Here is a 21,821-nt window from a genome sequence, read left to right on the forward strand (position 1 = left end):
TCCCACGTTCCCGCCAGGTCGGGGGAGCAGCGCTCACTTCCGGTCCGCTCTAGGATTCCAGGTGGTGCAGTCATCTCGGTGGTCGTGGTAACGTTGGTGAGCACCCGGAGGCAAGTGCTCAGTAAACTGTACAGAGACTTAACTCCCGAGTTACCCAGTTCCCGGGTGAAAAGAGTTTCACGGTGTGAGTAGCGCTAGTGTAGAGGCTACTCTGGGTTGTTGGTTTTTTTGTCACGGTGATAAGCCGTCGCTGCACTCAGACCCGCAGGACTCACCGCCGCGTCCTAAAACAGACGTAGAAGAGCATCCCTGAGCGAATGCCAAGTCAGCGAATTTGTAGGCTTCAACCGGCCTTTTCTCGTTAGATCTGGGCCACTGTCTCCTTTCCCATTCACCGTAAATCAGACTCGAAAAAAGAAATGTAAGATCCAGTTCCTTCTTTCCATTTTATAGATGGGAAAAATCAAGATCCATATAGTGAGCTTCCCCCCTAACGGCAGGAGTAGCTATTCCTGTGAGCCATGCTGTAAACAGTCCTGTGAAACTGGCCCCAGAAACCTAAGAAGGAAAATCTGGACGTGTTTTCAGAGTCTAACAAGTCATTACAGGTGGGCAACCAGGAAATTCCCACCTGGCTCATGCTCCTTCAAGGCAGTGTGCTCTGCCAGGCAAGGTATTCGAAGATGCACGGAGCAGGCAGTGCTAGAGTGGATGCAGGTAAGCAAAGAGAAAACGCTGTTTCAAGAGGAAAAGGCTGTGGCACGGGTGGATTCTGCTGGAGGTCTAGAAGCCTAGGAATCATTGCAAGTGTCAGCCTTAATTCCTCTTCCTCCTCCCCACCCAGCCTGCCCCCACAGCCTTGTTAAGAGCGCTCAATAAATAATAGATGTCTGAGGAATATTTGTTGAATTGCTGAATGCCTCCTTTTCCCCATTCTCTCTCTGCTTCTACTTTGTTCCCTGTTATTACTCACATTTTGGCATTTCTGATTCAAGAGACTTTGAAGGATCAGAAGGTCTTTTTTAGAGATCTCTAAATCAAAAATTTTTACCTTTGAGGTCTGTAAATGGTCTTGAGTGAGTCGCTAAACCCAGTGAAATTGTATATACAATCTTTATGTGCGTGAGTCATCAGATCATCAAAAGGACTGAGATGGAGCTCCCCATTCATTTTCCTAGCCACTATTAACATGTTGCACTTATCTTTTGTGGTTTCCCCCTAACCAACTGTTAACCCTTTGCAGTCAGGGATTCTATCTTCTACATTTTTCATTTTCTGCATTCTGTGATCACCGCCATACTGAGCACAGGAGGCAGTCAGCATGGAGTAAACATGACTTCTAAGTCCTCTACTGAAGGGCATTAATTTTTTTTGTAGATTTTTCACTTTTAATTACTAAAGTGACTATATCTCACAAAAGTGAACACGACAAAAAGTGAGAAGCTCCTTGATTCCCAATTCCGCTTCTTAAGCTATTTAAAAATGTATATATAAACTCACAAACTATGACTTACAAAAATTAGTTCATGCTATATATTACAATTCAGCAAATTTCTAGGTTGTGTTTATTTGTTTTAAACTTAGATTAAATCCTCTCCAGAAACTGCCAAACCAACATGTGGGTACCTACATCTATCCCATTCTTTTTAGTATATTATTTCCGTTGAATGGATGGGCATATTTTCAAGTTTCTGATATTGCGAAATATTACAGTGAACAACCTTAGACATATATTTTAATTTTTTAATTTTTTGTATTTCTGTAGGATGGCTTTTTTAAGGAAAAATTGCTGAGTAGAGATTATTTTGATAGATATTGCCAAACTGCTCTTTGGAGGGGTATTTATCATGAGTTTCACTAAGTGTGTCAAGACTGCTCTCCAAGGCCCTGGAAGGGGTCGCCCTGTATGAACATATGTTTTTGTAAAACTTGCAAAAGTATATTATAATGGAAATTAGTTAAGACTGCGACCTCTTTTTATTCCAATTTTTCCTCAGATACGTTATATATGCTTTAGAGTAGCTGTATCTGTTGAGAATGTCTATTCTTTTTCTTAAAAAGACCCCCTTGTGTCCTTTTTTAAGAAACTTGTGTAAGTTTCAGACTTCACAAAATCTGGATCCGCCTCTGCTGGTCTTCCGAAAATTAATTTATGCTCCCAACAGAAGCAGAAGAGAGAGTGCCCGGATTGCCCTGAATGATATTTTGCCCAATGCCTCTTCCCCAGCGACAGTAAAGCGTCAGATTTCATTATCAGCGTGGTCTCACTGAAGCTTGACCTAACTCTTCTGGGTTAGAGCTATTGAAAACTTATGAAGGAAATATTTAACTATGATTACAGACGGAGGTTTACCTTTTCGGTTGGTCCCATGGTGTAATGGTCAGCACTCTGGACTTTGAATCCAGCAATCCGAGTTCGAATCTCGGTGGGACCTCTCTCAGGGGAACTTTTTAAAGTTCTTGGGATCATATCTGAACCGGAAAGAAAGCATTCCTCTGCTTTACACATTTGTGGTCGTGTGCAACAGTATTGGATTCTACGACTCTGTTCAAACAAAAGGACAGAATACTTCTCCTGGGAGCTAACGAATTCTTTAAAATTAAGCTTTCCAATCGCACAAAGTTCAATAGCAAGGAGGCTGACTAGAAATGGTCAGCCTCCCAGCAACCTCATGAACTTTTCAGGGCTCGGGCGGAACAGCTCCAGCAGCGCAATTCCTTGATGGAGACCGCATCTCAAAACCTCCAAGGTACCAAGGCCTCCTCGCCGCGCCCGCTCCTAAGCCTAAAACCCCACGTGCCGAGTCGCCGAGCCTCGGCCGGGAGCGCGCTTTCTCCGTCCGGGGTCACTTCTCACCTCCTCTTCCCATTCCCATTTCACCGAGACAGTTCACTCTCCTCTGCCTTCTCTCATTCCTTCTTCTCGTTCTCATCACCCACCCCAAATGAGAAGCCGGCTTGGAAACTCCTCGAAAGCCTGCAGCCGCGGAGCGCGCAGTTCCTGCCGTCCAAGCAGAAAAACTCACGTCTCTCCCCGCGTCTCCCCTTTCCCGCCGCTCGGGCCCGCGGGAAATGGAGCGAACCTCTGAACGCGACCTCCTCAGAAAGTGCCAAACACCTGCACCCGAAGCACCCGGGAAACGGTTCTATGGAGCTGACGCTCAGGGTCAAGAAATGTCCCCCTGGAAAAGTACTCTGTGTGTAGACAGAGATCACGTTGGAGACAAAGCTGATCAAACGTAGAAAGTCCAGTTAGTTCTAGATAGCCACTCATTTGCCATTAGAATGAGAAACGTAGGCGAGTGGGAGGAAAGATTTCCTTCAGCTGGACAGGAACTAAATTAGGAGGAGACAGGTATCTATGTTCTGTACAAATTAATCTCTTCTATGTCATAATAGGCAACCCTTAAATCCAGTGATCTATTTTCAGGTTCCTTCTTGCTTCAACATTTTAATGTTCTCATATGTAACCAAAAAGTAAATCAAGTCCTACTCTCACCAATTCCAGTAACTCACTAAACTATAAATATTTCATTGACTCATATTATGATTTACTATTGGTTACACAGAGACTTTGTAACAAAGTAAGGTTACTAAGTTTATGAAAACAGATTCTTTTGTTTCCCTCTATGAGCACTTGATTGTATCTCTACCTAGATGGTCTGTGATGATGCTAATTGCAGGGGGAAATAACATTTTCTGCTTGGAGTGTTGCCTTAGCAGGTGTGGTCCTGTCTTCTTTCAACCTTGTTGATGCTAGTATGATCAAAAGTATCCTCCAAAGTATCCTCTCTTTTCTGAACTGACCTGATAGCCTTCCCGGGGTGGGGAGTTTCTAACTGCATTCTCTCCAACCAATGCCACCTCCAGCCTGTGGTTCTCAGACATCTGCAGCACTAACGTCCTAACCCAAAGCCAAAACCTCAAATAGACTCCAGAGTTCCAACCACCCTCCTGGAACTTTAGGAAATGACGTAACAAAAGGGAGAACCACTTCACCTCAAATACTGAAGGAAAATTAATGACATAATCATTATGGTCATATTTAGCATCAAGGACCCATTTGTCCTAGCTCAAATTCAGTAAATCAGACATTATTCCAAGCCTCTAAATTACAGTAATGAAACATACCTGGCTGGAGGAGGTACCTGCACTCAAGTGACCCAGGGCTGGAGAGAAGGCCAAGGAACAGCTGATATAGGGAGGCAGAACCAGTAACAGACGCATTAGAGGCTGGGAGAGCATGTGGACACTTCTGTAGGGACCTTATCTGGTCTGTGGATCTCCCATTCTTTAAGGAAGCTGAAGGAATCCCTGTGGATATTAACAAGGACTCCCTCCTTGACCAAACTTGTGTCAAGCTCCTCTGAGCCCTCTTACAAACCATCTTTGGCCTGCCCAGCCCAGTTTTAGTAAAGAATTCTGTTGATTCCAGTCTGGGCAAGAATCCCACTAAGCCAGTTTATCTAGAATCCCCCCAACACCCTTGATGTCCAGTCAAGTTCCCCTTCCTTCACTCTTGATATTTAATCAAGTTTCTTTCAGTAATTTTCCACCCAATGAGTCCTTACTCTGCCCCTTTGGTTAAAAATCCTCAGCTGCCTCTGTTGCATTCCGAATGGAGTTTAATCTTCCTGATTGCAATAGTCTTAAAGTCTTCCTTGTCTGTTTGACTCCATCTGGTGCAATTTTTCTTTCACAAAGAACTGATAGACACATCCTGGGAAAACTGCTTTTTCAGAAAAGAGAGCTAACGCAGGATTTGAGGGTGCAATAAATGTAGAGAATGTGTGTCCAATGTAGACGACTGAATTAATGGTAGCCAATTTCCTGAGGATATAAAAACAGATTTTAAAATTTGTCCAAGATATGAGGATGTGGCTGGTAAAATTGAAGGCAGGAGCAGATTTCCTGGGCTGAACATTTACAGAAATAAAGAGCATTCTGGGTGATTGGATGTAATACATAGATAACTCAGCCAGACACAAAGCTTTAAGATCAACATGAGAAGCATCTGGATGCTTTATTAAATTACAGATTCCAGAGCACACTCCCTGAGATCATAATTTAATAGATCAAGAGTGAGGCCCAGAATTCTTCATTCACAACAAGCACTTGAAGCAGCCTAGAGATCATATTTCAAATACTGCTCTCACCTTAAAAAAATAAAATAAAATAAAGCAAAAAATATTCTATCTTTATAAATGTAACAAATATTTTGTTGTAGTAAAAGAAATGAAAATTAAATTGCACTGCAGTATCACTATCACCTACTAAAATAACAGAGAAGCCAAAGTTGACAACATAGCATATTGGGGAGGGTGAAGGGAGAAAGAACCTCAGTCATTACTGGCTGGGAGTATAGATTAATAAAATTCCTTTGGAGGGCAGTTTGGCAGTAGGTGTGAATATTTCAAATGCACATATCTTAGGACTCAGCAAACTCCTTTCTAGAAATTTATCTTGCAGTATTACAAATGCACATATTCAAAATTACATATACAGATATATGAATAACTTTATACATAAATGTTATTTATGTATAATATTCTCTCTGTATAATCTCTCTCCGTATAATATCTCTCTGTATAATATTATATATAAATGTATAAAGTTATTCATTGCAGCATAGTTTGTAAAAGCAAAAGATGGGGGGAAAAACCTAAATGCCCAATAGAAGGCTGGTTAAATAATATGCAGTAACCCATATGTTGGAATACCATGTGTCCTTGGAAAAGCATAAACTGTCACTTTTTTTTATGATATGGAAAGATATATTGCTTAGGGGAAAAGGGTAAGGTACAGACCAATATGCATAGTATGTTATCATTTGTGTTACCCCTTTTTGAGATAAAAAGATATATTTATTGCACGTGGTACATATTCATATATGCTTAATATGATTCTGGAAGGAATTAATAACAATGGCTATCTGTGGCGAATGTAATTAGGTGGTTGGAAAATAAGAAAGGATGCAAGAGTTTTCTGTATAGCTTTATATATATGATATTTTAATAAATATTTAAATAATTTTAAATTAAACTATATTTTATGTATAAAATACTTAAATAAATTTATTTTATAAAATATTTTATATACATATAAAAATATTTTGCCCCAAAGTTCTGACAAGTTGGAGATCACAGCAGAAACTACACAATAATGATATTCTTCTGTTCTGCTAAAGGAGGAATCCTTGGATCTAATAGGAAATGTCATGTGGGATATATTTTCAGTTTTGTCTCTTTAACAAACTTGGTGAAAATTGCAGTACAGTTAAAAATAGGCTGAAAATACCCTGCAAGTGTAACACAACATATAATAATTTGTTGTGTATATCTAGGCAATGTTTTATTATATCGCTCTTCCTCGAAAAAGTCCGTGTGAATATAAGTACACCTCCTGCTCTGAGGCAAGTTGCTATAGATGTTCATAGGCACTATCCACATGACAAGTAGGAAGTGAGTCAGTGAAGAACACCCTGCTCACACAGTGGCCGCCCTGAAGGCGCCAAGGTCCAGAGAACCTCACGACGAGGGTGGGATTCGAACCCACGCGTGCAGAGCACAATGGATTAGCAGTCCATCGCCTTAACCACTCGGCCACCTCGTCTGATGATGTTGGGACAAAATCATGTCCTTCATTACTGCAGTTCCGTTCTGTCGTACTATATCTAATTGCCTTTCTTTTCTGGTTTAATCCTGACTCAATCCTCACAATCAGATATTTTTTTATATACATTTCACAGCAACCATAAAACTGAAAATGACACTTAGAGTGGTTCGATTACTTGGCACATACAAAATGAACAGGTAAAACCAGTACACGTCGGTATTTAAATACATAGGTCCTTGTTGAACACATGAATGAATGAACATAGCCAGGATTTCAACCCTGATTTGCTGACGCGGCTCCAGTCAGCTGCCCTGTGTTCTCCCAGAGAGTAGGGTGCCTCTGCCGCTGCACTCTGCATTCGAGGGGCCGAATTCCCTACGTCCTGATTAGAACACGTCCCGGGATTCCTGTTTTCTGGGAGAGACCAGGAAACATCAAAACCTGGCTCTGTAGTTCTTATATTTGCTTCTGAAATATGCTGGACTGCTGAAAGACTCCTTCATTTCGGTCTTGTTACCTTCTCTGGGGCTTGGGATTCATCAGTCTGAGACACACAGCAACGGATGAAAACGTGGTTGAAAAAAAGTATCAGCAGAAAACCCGCAACTGTCCTGACCGGGCCGTTTTGTTTCTAGAGCAGATTGGCGTCTTAGAGCAGATTGGTGGCCCTTCCCCACCAAGAAGGGCCAGGTGGGGAAATCTTCACTAGTGCAGAAGCCAGGACGCCTGGGTCCTGTTGTGGTTCTGTCCCACTCACCGTGTGACCTCGGGCAGGCCACTTCACCAGTTCCATATCCACTCCTTCCCTCTCGCCTTCACAATTCCACCACCACCACCATTCTTCCCCACCCTCCCCACCCCCAGGAGGAAGATGAACTTGACAACTTCAAATAAACTCAGCATCAATAAACCCCTGTCACTCGCTAGGGTTCAACTGCTTTTCTACATTTAGTGCAGACTTTTGGAGAGAAATTTGAAAAGACTCTCACATGCCCAAATGCTGTAGCTCCTTCCTTCCTATGAAATCTCTACTTCGGTTCTCAACTTTGGCAAGAGTGACCCTCTTCTTTCCCTCTCATGTTCTTTTACTGAATTTCATAAACTCACCTTCAACATACAACATACCCTGAACCACTTCTTTCCCACTACAGGTTTTGGCCCATAAGGAGAAGTCCAGGCTCAGTTCCTCCACCTCTCTGCTCTTCTGATGTTAAATATTCATCCCCACAGTTGTATTTCTATTGCCGTTTGGCTTCAAGATAACCTGCTCCTCTGCTGATCCAGGTCGGCTTCCTGCAGTTCTTGTTCCCAACTGCTCTGATTCCCAGGCACCCTAGGCAGGGCTCCCACATCTAGAGCTTTATCACTAGTCACCCTGACCTGTGCTCCACGTGCTCCTGAATGACTTTAGGCCCCATATAATATCATATTTGTTTGTTTTGAGTGACCTCCCTAGAGAATTCTCCAACTCTTTGTGAGACCAGAAATGTCACAAAGAGTGCACTATCTAGGGGCTAATTGTTGGGAAGTAGGAGGTCCATCAGAGCTTTTAGTCAGTCATAATTGGTGAACATTTCCTTTAATTTTCCAGTTTTTAGAGCTGCATTCTTTGCATTATTTGACTTGTGGCTGCTTCCTCCCTCTTCAAAGCCTTCAGTGTAGCATCTAGCTTCAGTCCACACATTGCCTTCTTCTTTGCTTCCCTCTTATAAAGACAGTTGTGATTATATTTAGGGCCCATCCAGATAATCCAGGATAATTTTCCCATACCAAGACCCTTGATTTATTCATATCTTCACTCTCCTTTACCAAATAAGGTAACATTTACAGGTTCCAGGGTTTAGGACCTAGATATCTTTGATGGCTGTAATTTGGCTTACACAGTACATATATTTTTGAACCCAGTGATATAACTCCTGGGCATATCTCCGAGATATTTAGGGAAAACTTTACAATGATGCTGACTGTAAACAGGCACAGCATCTAATTTTGTCTTCGATCTAGTCATTAGTCCTCCTCTTCTCTCTTCTCTACTCTTCTCATTCTAAATATTATTAATGTGTGAGTTCTCCCACAGAAAAGCCAGAGTATTTGGGCTTGGTGTGATCCCTAGTTTTTATTTTCAATCCTTCTTGAACACTATTTTTCCACTCTCATAGCTTTTTCCTCTTTACCTTCTCCTGCCAAAAATCCATAAAGAACGATTTAACCTAAAGTAGGTTTTGGAAATTTCTACTTCCATAGGTAACAAAAAACCTTTTTTCCCATCGAAAAATTACCTGGATCCTTATTTTCTCTAACAGCAGTGAGCCTGTTATCCAGACCATGTTTTCTGAGAAAAAGTATTTAAAGAACATTTTTCTGTAATATGATTGATTTCACAGAGGGGTCATATTTTTCCCTGTGGTTCCCCTTTGTATCTTCAGAGATCCTTATGACCAGTAAATAATATACAGTCCCAAAGACATGGGGAATTCCTGAGCTGGGGAAGATGGCGGTTATCAAAGGGATACAACTAGATTACTCCAGGCTGAGAAGTTCCAGTTTAATACCAACAACAATAAGAATAGCCACCAAATAGTAAAAGCACACTCTGTTCTAGGTCCCAGTGAATAAAAGTTTTGTACATTTCTTCTTTAAACCTCACAACAGTCATGAAATATAGGTATTATCATTTTCAGTTTACATGTGAAGAAACTGAGATTTAGAGAGATTAAATAACATATCCAACCCAGGCACCTGAGACATCTCCAAGGCCATTTCAACCCCAAAATCTGGCAGGTTGCAAGGCTCTGTAAACAAATAGATAATACTGTTTCCCTTTTCTCCCTAGGCCAGTGTTCTCTATTGCAAAATCCAAGTGGTGTTTGCTCCTGAAAAAATGTCTGTCTCACATTAGGTTTCACTGGACTTTCTCATTCAGAAAGCAGAATTGCCCAGCATGACCTCTGGGGAGGGTAAAGGGATCTTGCTAATTTGCTCCTTAGGCCTCTTTTGTGGTTTCTTAAAACCTTTTAAAAACTTTCTGAGGAGATGTTAAAATGAGTATAAATTGAAGAAGAGGAAATATATGCTATAGAGCATTGCCCTGTGGAGAGTATGGACCTGAAATCTGGCCCTGTCAGTACTGATCTTGAGGATGTTTGGGCATCTCCAGAGGGAGCTGCAAGTTGGAGGGACAGAGGCAAGACTCCACCATTGGATTTGAGAGTATTTTAGGAGGGGAAATGCCAATAAAATGATCCAGATATCACTTCTCATTGCCTTGTCTGCCTAAGAACAAAATGGAAAAACAACAACAACAAACAAAAAACAACAACAAAAAAAAAACAGAAAGAGAAAAAAGAGAACTCCCACTTAAGTGTAGAAACACTAAATCAGGGGATTCAGGTCACATACAATTCTCTAGTACTCTGAAGATAAAAGCTTACCAAAAACTAGTTCATTTAATTTTCCTTTTCCCAAATAAAAAGATTCTTGTTGAACTTTGATAGTGCATCTTGATGCTCTGGGTTAGCCACTATACATCATGTCTTAGGAAACAATAACGAATTGCTCTTTTCTTTTACTTCAAGGTTAATCATGATATCCTTGGTAAACACTTTACCGTGGAAGGGAAATCTCTTGTGGAGATAAACCCCAGGCAGAAACAGGATGAGGAACCCCCCAGCGACTGAAATAACATATCTCTGAACACTGTTCTTGTGTTTGAAAACTTCATATTGAAGTATAACAAACATACAGAAAAAGTACACAAATTATACTTGGCAACTTTTCATACAGTGAACCCATTTGTGTAACCAACACCCAGATGAAGAAAGAGAACATTCCCAGTATCCCAGAAGTTCTTCTCCTGTCCTCTTCTAGCCACTACCCACAAGACAGGAACTGACTTAATTTCTTATACCATACATTAGTTTGGGCAGTTTTAAAATTTCATACAAAAGGAATCATACACTCTGTTAGTTTCTTTCACGCAACAAGTTTATGTTTGTGATTTTCCCCCCGTTACCCCTATTTGCTTTGGGTATATCAGAGGAGGTAGGACTCAGTTAAAAAAACAAAAACAAATTCCCCAGCCCAAATTCTCATCCTGATCATCAGCTCCCTCATCCACTTCTGTTGAACAGAATCCCAGTGTTGGGTGTTTATTTACTGGACATGAGGACAGACTCAGTCTAGGAGAGTGTGAACAAGATAGTGGCTTAGAAAGTAAAAAGGACTCAAAAAAATGATGGAGACATTTCAAACAGACAAAGGAAGCCAGTTTGAAGGGACTCCCAGTGGCCAAATCTGGGACTATTTGTGCACCAAAGTAGTTAAGTATCATAATCAATTATAAAGCATCAAAAAACTAGAAATCCATACAAATGATTGTTTAGTAACATGCCAAGCACTGACTGTAAATATGGTGGAAGGACTGGAGTTGGAAGATCATTATTCTGTAACAATCATAATAAAGATTTTCTCAGACTGTGCATGTTAAATCTTGAGGGAGATTTTGATGAGGAACAGGATATTTGCAGTCTGAAATCACTGTCCTACAAAGCAGGGATCAAAATTAACCTCACCAGTGAGTGACAGATAGTCCTTACCTGTCTCCAGGTATGATACTTTGAGAAGCACACAGCATTATCTACGTAGTAATCCACTTGGGAATGCATAGTCTGAATCTAATCGGGAGAAAACATCAGTCAAAAACCAAAGTGAAAGACATTCTATTTTTAAAAATAAAAGAAAAAATACACTATTATTGAAATGGCACATTAATGTCATAAAAAAAAAGAAAGGCTGAGGAAATGTCCCAGATTAAAGAAAACTAAAGGCATGTCATCTAAATACAATATCTGACACTAGACTAGATCCTGTACTCTAGGGGGTAATTGGTCAAATTGGAATGCAGACTGTAGATTAAATACAGCTATTTATTTAATGTTAAATTCACTGAAGTTCATGATCGTACAGTGGTTATGTAGTAAAGTATTTAAGGGTAAGTGAACATGATATACTGCAGCTTACTCTCACATGGGAGAGAGAGGGAGGACATGGGGTAAAATATTAACAATAGCTAAGTCTGGGTAAAAGGTATATGGTTATTTGGGGTAATATTTTTATTTTTTTCAAAACTTTAATAATTTTGAAATTCAGAGGGAGAAAAAGAGAGACTGCACTGGACGTGCCGGAGAAATCAATGCATGTGAATTGGGCCCGGGCCAACTCTTTAAAGTATAGGAATCTTCCCCCCTTCCCAAACCTTCCGAGGTACTAATAATTCTTCATAGCTCCCTGGTTCCCAAGGGATTGGTCGCGGAGAAACAGAAGCCAGTCCTGCCTTGCCTGCTCACCTTTTATCTAAATAACATCTCAGCCCAGCCCAGCCCACCCTCGACTAGCTCCGCAAGGCAAGGGGACTCCAGGGTTTTGCCGGAGGTAAGTGTTGCTAAATTGGACGTTCTGGGCGCCTACAGTCCAGGACATCGTGAGCTCGCTGGGATGTTCCCTGCCATCACCACGAAACACTCAGTGGATTTTTCTGGCTTCCGGAAATGGAGATGATTTGAGGGTCTTTGTTCCAAGGGAGTTGGTGCTGGACGCGGGAACTGGAGCTCTGCAGGCGCGGACCCGCTTTGACTCCACCTCTGCTCCCTTCCCAACGCCACCTCCTCAGTGGGTACCGGCTGCCCAGCTACCTGAAGCCTTACATGTGGAGAGGGCAGGAATGGAGGGAGGCTGGAGAGAGTGAGAGACAACAGATTGTCGAGACAACAGATTGCCTCTTTTCAGCCTCCTTCCTTTGGAGTCTCATTCTGTTGCTTTCTTATGAGGCCGCTGCTCAGTCTGTTTCGCAAATGGAGAATTTTACGCAAATGGAGAATTTTACATTCACGTTTCCTCTGCAATTTACTAAATCTTTGAGAAGCAAAGAAATAATGATTATAAATCACGAAAGGAATCCGAAGAAAACTAGTTGCAGTTGGGGGTGTAGCTCAGTGGTAGAGCGCGTGCTTAGCATGTACGAGGTCCCGGGTTCAATCCCCGGCACCTCCACCAGTTTTGAGAGGATGCATTTGTGATCAAACCACTTTTCCTTTCATCTCTCCCTTTAAACCTGGTGTCTTCTTTCATTCAATTTTCTGCATACCTGTACTGCCTTTGTAGTACCCAGTTTCGCCCCGAGAGCATTGCCACCACCAGAAATGTCCTAAATCCTACGTGACAACCGTTTTTGAAAGATAATTGGCCTGATTTCCTTGGATGCCAAGTTAAAAACAGAAAAGAAGAAAACAGAAAACAACAGACTCTCGGTTTCATTCACTTTCTTCTGAATTCTGAAGAGTTCTTAGAGCAAAAACCAAACTGGAGGTGGAATAGCAGAAAAATATCTTATGATTTCTTCCTTATGAGTGTCCAACCACCCCATACTTAGTTTTCTTAAATCACTAGATATGGAAGCAGTGGGCTCCAGTCATAACCACGAGGTTCTATGCACAGAGAAACAATAAAGCACTGTCTGTCATTGTACGTGATGCCTTCCAAGTCTAAACTGAATGATACAGAGTGAATGAAGACTGGCTGCTTCAGTGAATCCAGACCATTGCCGCTTTGCTGAGATAACTTATTGGGAGTGTGAGAGATCAAGCATCTAAATATCTCCTGTTCAAGAAAATTTCAATCAAAATAAATGACATGGGCTCATTTCAGAAATAAATCTGAGTGAACGACCACTTCCACTTTGCCAACACAAACAAGTATCCCACAATAACAATATGTCTTAACCAATCTAAAAATCAAAGCTGATTTGCTTAGGCCCACCTAGTCTGAAACATTGGTTTCATAATATAAGAGGGAAAAAAAATAAGTTGTCCCTTTTAAATATATTGATTTCTAGGAATTAGTTTTTATTCTGGAAAATAATTCTGTACAATATATATTATATTTTATATTTTTATCATCTGTACCACCTATTTAAGTCACTTTAACTATATCTGTGGTCACAGAGATTTAATTTCTTCATGACAAGATAAGGATATCCACTATCATTACTATTTTAATGCTATAATGGAGGTACCAATCAAGGAATTTAGCATGAAAAAGTAATTAGAGGAGTAGGTAGTGGATAGAAAGGGATAAAGCTCTCTCTATATACCTTGGTAGGGTTATATATCTAGAAGCTACTCCTCAGAACAGAAAAGCTACTACAATGGACAATTTAGTAAAGAACCTCGTTGTAAAATTAATACACACACACACACACACACACACACACACACACACACACAAGTCTTCCTACATCCAGACTTTGGAGGGTTTTGGTTATTGATTCATTATTTTGAAAGCTGACAAATGAAGGAAAAGAATCAAGTACTTATACTACCTCTCATACGGAATGTATGTCAGGATAAACATACAGTTGATGAGGAAAATTTTTTTCTTTAGAAGAATGACAGCTAATACATGCAGGAGGAACGATAAAATAGAGTCAACATTTTGCAACTGATATTGCTATAATGCATCCTGGTCACAATCATCAGTGTTTGCTACAACCATGAGGTGAAATTGGATGGGGGAGCTCTAGAACAGATGGAGCGGGCTGACATACCCGATCAATTCCTCTCTAAAAGTGAGACTGCTACACAACATGTGCCTCTTGACACAGTGAAATAGAACATGCCCGGGACCACCAATGAAATACTTTTATTAAAAAATTAGTGCTTTGTCTAGTCTAATAGATGGAACCATCTGTTTACAGTAAATATTGGGAATATAGGAATATATTTAATAACGTCACAAAAATACAATCAGTCAAATCCAGAATGTGGGACATTCTGGACAAACTGACCCTCAAGAAAGAAATGGCATGGGGGATAAAGGGAGGTGGAACTGATACAGATTAAATGACATGTAAGGAGAATAATAGACAAATGCAACATATCTGGATCCTGATTCAAACAAAGTAATTGGAAAAAGAAACAATCAAACACATACTGAGGATTTGATTATATTAAGAAGTTTTATTATTTTTGCTGGTTGTGATGTTATTGTGGCAGTGTTAAAAAAGAAAGTTTATAACTATTAGTTGTACATGGGAAAATATTTATAGTTGAGATTAATATCTGGAACTTGATTTTTATTCCAGGAGGGGAATAAAAAGCACAAAAAGAGACAAAGAATAACAACAAAACTATGATAAATGCCAAAGTTGGGTGGTAAGTACATGGGTATTCATTATAGTATGATTTCTACTTTGTTTTAAAATGTCCAAAGCAAAAAGCTAAAAATTTAATACTTTATATATATAATATGCTTTATATTAAATATATTTAAATTTTTATTTTCATCAAAGAATGGCTTCTATTTCTTTTTTGTTTTTTCTTCTTTCTCTAGTTCCTTTAGGTGTAAGGTTAGATTGTTCATTTGAGATTTTTCTTGTTTCTTGAGGTAAGATTGTATTGCTATAAACTTCCCTCTTAGAACAGCTTTTACTACATCCCATAGATTTTTGGATCATTTTGTTTTCATTGTCATTTGTCTCTAGGTATTTTTTGATTTCCTCTTTGATTTCTTCAGTGATCTCTTGGTTATTTAGTAACGTATTGTTTAGCCTCCATGTGTTTGTGTTTTTTATGTTTTTTTCCCTGTAATTCATTTCTAATCTCATAGCATTGTGGTCAGAAAAGATGCTTGATATGATTTCAGTTTTCTTAAATTTACTGAGGCTTGATTTGTGACCCAAGATGTTATCTATCCTGGAGAATGTTCCATGGGCAATTGAGAAGAAAGTGTAATCTGCTGTTTTTGGATGGAATGTCCCATAAATATCAATTAAATCTATCTGGTCTACTGTGTCATTTAAAGCTTCTGTTTCCTTATTTATTTTCATTTTGGATGATCTGTCCATTGGTGTAAATGAGGTGTTAAAGTCCCCCACTATTATTGTGTTACTGTCGATTTCCTCTTTCTTAGCTGTTAGCATTTGCCTTATGTATTGAGGTGCTCCTATGTTGGGTGCATATATATTTATAATTGTTATATCTTCTTCTTGGATTGATCCCTTGATCATTATGTAGTGTCCTTCCTTGTCTCTTGTAACATTCTTAAAGTCTATTTTATCTGATACGAATATTGTTACTCCAGCTTTCTTTTGATTTCCATTTGCATGGAATATCTTTTTCCATCCCCTCACTTTCAGTCTGAATGTGTCCGTAGGTCTGAAGTGGGTCTCTTGTAGACAGCATATATAGGGGTCTTGTTTTTGTATCCATTCAGCAAGTCTGTGTCTTTTGGTTGGAGCATTTAATCCATTCACGTTTAAGGCAATTATCTATATGTATGTTCCTATGACCATTTTCTTAATTGTTTTGGGTTTGTTTTTGTAGGTCCTTTTCTTCTCTTGTGTTTCCCACTTAGAGAAGTTCCTTTAGCATTTGTTGTAGAGCTGGTTTTGTGGTACTGAATTCTCTTAGCTTTTGCTTGTCTGTAAAGCTGTTGATTTCTCCATGGAATCTGAATGAGATCTTCCTGGGTAGAGTAATCTTGGTTGTAGGTTCTTCCCTTTCATCCCTTTAAGTATATCATGCCACTCCCTTCTGGCTTGTAGAGTTGCTGCTGAGAAATCAGCTGTTAACCTTATGGGAGTTCCCTTGTATGTTATTTGTCATTTTCCCCTTGCTGCTTTCCATACTTTTTCTTTGTCTTTAATTTTTGCCAATTTGATTACTATGTGTCTCGGCGTGTTTCTCCTTGGGTTTATCCTGTATGGGATTCTGTGCTTCCTGGACTTGGGTGGCTATTTCCCATGTTAGGGAACTTTTCAACTATAATCTCATCAAATATTTTCTTGGGTCCTTTCTCTCTCTCTCTTCTCCTTCTGGGACCCCTATAATGCGAATGTTGTTGCGTTTAATGTTGTCCCAGAGGTCTCGTAGGCTGTCTTCATTTCTTTTCATTCTTTTTTCTTTATTCTGTTCCGCAGCAGTGAATTCCACCATTCTGTCTTCCAGGTTACTTACCGATTTTTCTGCCTCAGTTATTTTGCTATTGATTCCTTCTAGTGTAGTTTTCATTTCAGTTATTGTATTGTTCATCTCTGTTTGTTTGTTCTTTAATTCTTCTAGGTCTTTGTTAAACATTTCGTGCATCTTCTCCATCTTTGCCTCCATTCTTTTTCCGAGGTCCTGGATCATCTTCACTATCATTATTCTGAATTCTTTTTCTGGAAGGTTGCCTATCTCCACTTCATTTAGTTGTTTTTCTGGGCTTTTATCTTGTTCCTTCATCTGGTACATAGCCCTCTGCCTTTTCATCCTGTCTCTCTTTCTGTGAATGTGGTTTTTGTTCCACAGGCTGCAGGATTGTAGTTCTTGTTTCTGCTGTTTGCCCTCTGCTGGATGAGGCTATCTAAGAGGCTTATGCAAGTTTCCTGATGGGAGGGAGTGGTGGTGAGTAGAGCTGGGTGTTGCTCTGGTGGGCAGAGCTCAGTAAAACTTTAATCCGCTTGACTGCTGATGGGTGGGGCTGGGTTCCCTCCCTGTTGGTTGTTTGACCTGAGGCAACCCAACAATGGAGACTACCTGGGCTCTTTGGTAGGGCTAATGGCAGACTCTGAGAGGGCTCAGGCCAAGGAGTCCTTCCCAGAACTTCTGCTGCCAGTATCCTTGTCCCCACGGTGAGCCACAGCCACCACCCCCCCCGCCTCTTCAGGAGAACCCCCAACACTAGCAGGCAGGTCTGGTTCAGTCTCCCCTGTGGTCACGGCTCCTTCCCCTGGGTTACGATGTGCACACTACTTTGTGTGTGCCCTCCAAGAGTGGAGTCTCTTTTTCCCCCAGTTGTGTCGAAGTCCTGCAATCAAATCCCAGTAGCCTTCAAAGTCTGATTCTCTAGGAATTCCTCCTCCTGTTGCCGGACCCCCAGGTTGGGAAGCCTGACGTGGGGCTCAGATCCTTCACTCCAGTGGGTGGACTTCTGTGGTATAAGTGTTCTCCAGTCTGTGAGTCACCCACCCAGCAGTTACGGGGATTTGATTTTACTGTGATTGCGCCCCTCATACCGTCTCATTGTGGTTTCTCCTTTGTCTTTGAATGTGGGGTATCTTATTTGGTGAGTTCCAGTGTCTTCCTGTTGATGATTTTCCAGTAGCTAGTTGTGATTCTGGTGTTCTTGCAAGAGGGAGTGAGAGAACGTCCTTCTACTCTGCCATCTTGGTTCCAATCTCGCAATCCTCCCTTTCTTGAGCAAGGATTAAATTAGCCTTTTATATGTTAAGATTGAACAATCGTGATTTATTTAACATTTTGAATATAGAAGCTAAAATAGGTATTGTGGGGTTACGAGGTTAGGAAACAGAAGCTGGTCTTTCAATAAAATAAAATTACAGTTAAAGTTATTGAACTTAGCATAGGGAAGGCCTACTTAAGACACACAAAGAAACCACTACATAAATAAAAATATTGGTTCACTTGCCTTGGTCAAATTTAATATGACCTTTTGACAAACTGATAAACCAGGATAGACCATTTATATTTATATAAGCTACATATGATGAAAATTGTTATTAAAAATAAATGAGAAGCTTCTACAAATCAATTTCCAAAGGAAACCAATTAAAAATAAATAAAATAGTTTATTTTTTCTTATCTAATCAACAATTTGGATGAAGGTGGAACTTATGTAAGGCAACCTTGATTGTTGAATATATTAACGTGCAGTGAAATATGTAATTGGGTGTGTGTGGTGTCTGTGTTTCAATCTAAAATGAACTGCAAGTGCCATTTATTTTGACTTAAAATATTTTGGACAAGAGAATTTAATATCATGTCCCAAAACTCTCCCGTTAGCTAATAGGCACTTATTTTGAAGTCAATCTGATAAATTATAGTACCATTTGTAGCTTTGTACTTCAAGTTAGAAAGAAAGAATGGAAGGATGGAAGGAAGGAAGGAAGGGAGGAAGGAATTTCATGTTGTGTTTTTGCCAAAACAAAATTTTAAAAAATTTAAAGGACATTACAGGGACAATTAGCAAAGTCTGAATAAGGCCTGTATATTAAATAACAGTACGATATCAATGTTAATTTCTGATTTTGGTACTGTGGTTATATTAGAGAATACTATTATAGGAAACATACACTGAAGTAGGTAGAGGTAAAAGATCATCATGTCTGCAACTCTCAATGATTTATATATATACATATATAATAAATTAAATGAGATTAAATATTCAGATCTGGGAAATTTGAATGATGATAAATAGGAATTCTTTGTCCTGTTCTTGCAACTTTTCCGTAAAGATAAAATTACTTTTAAAGTAATAGTTAAAAGAAAAGGTAAGAATAAAATATAAGTTCAGATAATCAAATCCCTTAACAAAAGCCCACATTTGGTGAATGGCAGATCCAGGAAATGGATAGATACTTTATCACCTAAAACTCGATGCTCCTTTCTCTTCTGTGCATGGTCAGTCACTTATTGCCAGCCTTTTCTCTGCATTCATATATAGACAGATTTTGTTTTTTTACAGTAACAGTTTGGTCCATTGAATGAATAATGCTTTCTTTAGAGGGAAGAAAACATCTCTGAATTGAATTGAAAGCCACTTCACTTTTTAATCTATGCCCCAGTGCAGAATCTTAGGAGTTTTCTGTTGAGTTTGCACTGTAAGGAGACCAACTGAGTTCTTTGCTGAGTATGAGGAGACTACAAAGCTCCATTAAACCTCGTTACAAAACCGCACTTGGGGTTCAAATAACCTTAGAAGAGCTGACCTCAAATTTCTCTTATTTTGGTAGTTAAGAACTTCCAATAAGAAACAGAATGGAGAGTTAAAATTTCCAAAGAGAACTCCCTGTTAGTACAAATACCTTCTCACTAAAACATTGGTGAATTCATCATCATTAGATAGAGAGAGAAAGGATAGGATTATGAATTATTGATCTAAAATTAAGGAAAAGGAATGGATGCATTTACTTTATTTCTGTCAAAGTTTTACTCTAAAACTGTCTTGGAAAAAAAGTCACTGTCAGCAATGCTTCCCCTGGAGTTGTAGAAATAGGTTCTTTCTCATTTGGGGGGATTTTCTCCCTAAAACTTGATGCCAGTTCCCTTTTATTATTTGTTACATTTATGTTTTCTGCACCTCTGGTTAAGTTGCTTAAAATCTACTCTTTTTCATTTTAAATCTATCTTCCAAAAAGAAAACAATATGCTCTGCCTCTCTTTCCTACATAATTCTTCCCCTTTTTTGCAACTCAAGTGTCCCCCTCTGTGACTTCCCAGATTAAACAGAATTTCTCATACATGTTCTCCTAAATCTCAGTCATTCTTTTTTGTAGCATTTATCATAGTCATGATATTATATTTCTGTCTGTGATCATGTAATTGATTTCTATCTCCTCCTTCCTTCCCACTAAGCTCTTAACTCCTTGGAGGTGGAGACCAGACCTGTTCAGCTCACCTTTCCACATGCTGAATGAGTAGGCATACAATACATAATTTTTGGAATGAGGCGATGAATGAATGTTTCATAGCTATCAGCCAAAATAGATAAAGGTAGATCTTCTGCTGCTTGAGGCCAGCTGTAAGAGTTGTTTTTCTACACAGATCTTCTTTCAGAATTCATTTCAGTGATCTCACATCCAGAAATATAACTTCTTGAACCTGATATGCTGGCCCAGAGTCATGACACTGATGACCAGATGTTTGCCTCTAATGGTCCAATTTTAGTCAGCCTAGGAGAGGGAATAATAGTCCCATAAAAATCAACATCAAGAAGTAAAATATGCCCCTATAACCACTATGTTTCCTTAATACCAATTTGTGATTTACTTTATTGGTTTATGAAAGTCAAGGATTTTTTTTTCAGTGGTTCATGGACACCTAAGATCTTAAGGGGATCAGTGAACACCTTCAAAGAATATAAAAAATTTATCCATATGTCTGTTGGAGCATTTTTTCGTGGTGGTCATTGGCAAGTTTTCATCAGATAATCTAATGAGTTTATGTGCCATACAATTTTAAGAACTATTATTTTAAACCATACTGGATACTGTTTGATTTTATAAATAAGATTATTTGACATTTTAAACCATGATTTTGAACTGGAAAATATTAGGTTTAGACCCTAATTTGGTCATTTATTTCCTAGCTGTGATTTGGGCAAGCTACTTCATTTCTCTCCAATTCTCAGTTTTCTCATCTCTAAAATATGCATAATAATGCTTACTTTTGTGAGTGTTTTTAGGGATTTAAAGGTATGTGAGGAAAATGCAACATAGTAAGTGTTCGATAAATTGCAGCCATTTTTCATCTATGTATAACTTAAGTAAGATTGCTTGGTGTTTGAGAAACCAGCAGAATATATTTTTAAATGATTTGAATAAAAAGTTTTCCAATTTTACTCTGGAAATCTCTATTCATAATTGATATTGAACACCTAAGTAGTTAAATTCCAGTACAGTATAACCATATGATAGACCATCAGTAGAGAGCCTGAGGGTGATTGAGAATGCAGGTGTATGAGAATGCAGGTGTAATTAGAAGAGGTTAAAAAAACCTCCAACCACTGCGATTAAAGAAAATATCAGACAAACGACTTTTAGGAGGGAAAACAGACACCTCATTAGGCCCTGCTGGGATTCAAACCCAGGGTTATCCTATTTACGTGACAGGCTCTTTAGCCAACTTAGCCACAGAGCCTGCGGTTCGAAAGTTAAGGCCTCCTTTCTGTTCAAATCGTACTCAATTAGGTGAAAACCTGAGTTAATTAGAGTCACTGCTCACTTTCTTCTCGAATAAATCGACCTTGCGGAGCAGACAGACCCGCGATGGAGACTCCTGGAACTTAAGACTCCCATCAAGCCTAGCAAAACGCATACATGCACTCACACCGTAACAGAGAAAATGTACTTAGAACAACCATGGAATGGGAAAGAGTAGATACGAGCCGAGTGTTCGTTGTGGAGGAGGGGACTTCTCTGAATGAGGCCAAAGAAGTTCTTATATTCCATCCGATTGTAGTAATTTAGAATCCTCAAGTAAGTGGATATTCTAAAAGTAGAGTGAAAAGCTTTAATAGCAGAATAGGTCAGTTAGAACTTCAATCAAATTAATGGCATTCCTGGTTGTTAGAAGAGGGCACACTTGTGCACTGAAAAACAAACAAAACGGAGACAAACAACCCAAAATTCCAAACACATTCAGACTCTGCTA

General features: G+C 39.4%; 3 non-coding genes across 3 annotated transcripts; 2 read left to right on the forward strand and 1 right to left on the reverse strand.

Moving 5' to 3' along the window:
• Nucleotides 1-2,363: 2,363 nt before the first annotated feature.
• On the forward strand, nucleotides 2,364-2,435 carry TRNAQ-UUG (transfer RNA glutamine (anticodon UUG)). Its single transcript has one exon. It is a non-coding gene; the product is annotated as a tRNA-Gln (tRNA).
• Nucleotides 2,436-6,530: 4,095 nt separating this feature from the next.
• TRNAS-GCU (transfer RNA serine (anticodon GCU)) lies at nucleotides 6,531-6,612 on the reverse strand. The gene has a single exon. It is a non-coding gene; the product is annotated as a tRNA-Ser (tRNA).
• A 5,979-nt stretch (nucleotides 6,613-12,591) lies between these two features.
• TRNAA-AGC (transfer RNA alanine (anticodon AGC)) lies at nucleotides 12,592-12,663 on the forward strand. Its single transcript has one exon. It is a non-coding gene; the product is annotated as a tRNA-Ala (tRNA).
• The last annotated feature ends 9,158 nt before the right edge of the window (nucleotides 12,664-21,821 follow it).

Source organism: Aethalodelphis obliquidens, unplaced genomic scaffold (genome assembly GCF_003676395.1).
Source record: "Aethalodelphis obliquidens isolate GAN/ISIS:26980383/991018 unplaced genomic scaffold, ASM367639v1 scaffold133, whole genome shotgun sequence".
NCBI classification, from domain to species: Eukaryota; Metazoa; Chordata; class Mammalia; order Artiodactyla; family Delphinidae; genus Aethalodelphis; species Aethalodelphis obliquidens.